Below are 470 nucleotides of genomic sequence, written 5' to 3'. Positions count from 1 at the left end.
ATTTTTATCAATAAAGATGTCATATGTCAAATCTGAAGCATGTTTTTCCAGGCAAACTTAGATGAATTTACCCCTTGTAATAGATGTAAAATAAAAATTATAATGTAATTCCTGGTGGTGGCAAAAGGATGAGTCCAGTGGAATGAATGGGTCCAGAAGTTTCTTAGTAGAACCCATAGGACCAGTATCTGCCACAGCAAGATGGGCAGTACCAGCTGTATCCATATCTGCTATAGCCACATCCACAGCCACAGCTCAGGCCACCATAGCAGTTGCTACAATAGCACATGATGTTGAGACTGAAAGGTTCAGTCGAGCAGTAGGGAATTATTCTTCTTAATATACAAGACAGTTTCTGCCCAGGGCCTTTTATGCAGTGTCAGTGGTGGGTGGGGTAAACAATAGGCACTGCTGGCCTCATAATCTAGAATCATTTCCACTAGAAAAATTTACTAATCTCTCTTTACTTA

This window comes from Galeopterus variegatus, unplaced genomic scaffold (genome assembly GCF_000696425.1).
Source record: "Galeopterus variegatus unplaced genomic scaffold, G_variegatus-3.0.2 Scaffold4228, whole genome shotgun sequence".
NCBI classification, from domain to species: Eukaryota; Metazoa; Chordata; class Mammalia; order Dermoptera; family Cynocephalidae; genus Galeopterus; species Galeopterus variegatus.
This window is presented reverse-complemented; position numbering follows the sequence as displayed.